Source organism: Cyprinodon variegatus, unplaced genomic scaffold (assembly GCF_000732505.1).
Source record: "Cyprinodon variegatus isolate N-32 unplaced genomic scaffold, C_variegatus-1.0 Scaffold45, whole genome shotgun sequence".
NCBI classification, from domain to species: Eukaryota; Metazoa; Chordata; class Actinopteri; order Cyprinodontiformes; family Cyprinodontidae; genus Cyprinodon; species Cyprinodon variegatus.
This window is the reverse complement of record NW_015150498.1, coordinates 1,640,978-1,641,184: the sequence shown is the minus strand read 5'-3', so window position 1 is coordinate 1,641,184 and position 207 is coordinate 1,640,978.

Genomic DNA, 207 nt, shown 5'->3' with positions numbered 1-207 from the left:
AGACTCAGCTAATCTCAGTAGGCTAGAGTACCCAGTACTGGCAAACACTCCGGCGTCGAGGTGGGGACAGTCCGCTGCTCAAATACTCCTCTGCTGATGACCCAACGAGGTGCAGGTGTGGGAGAAAAAACGCAGACCAAAACAGGGAAAGGGCACCATTTAGTGATGCAGGGAGAAACTAAATGAAAACACAAAAACAATCCCTAC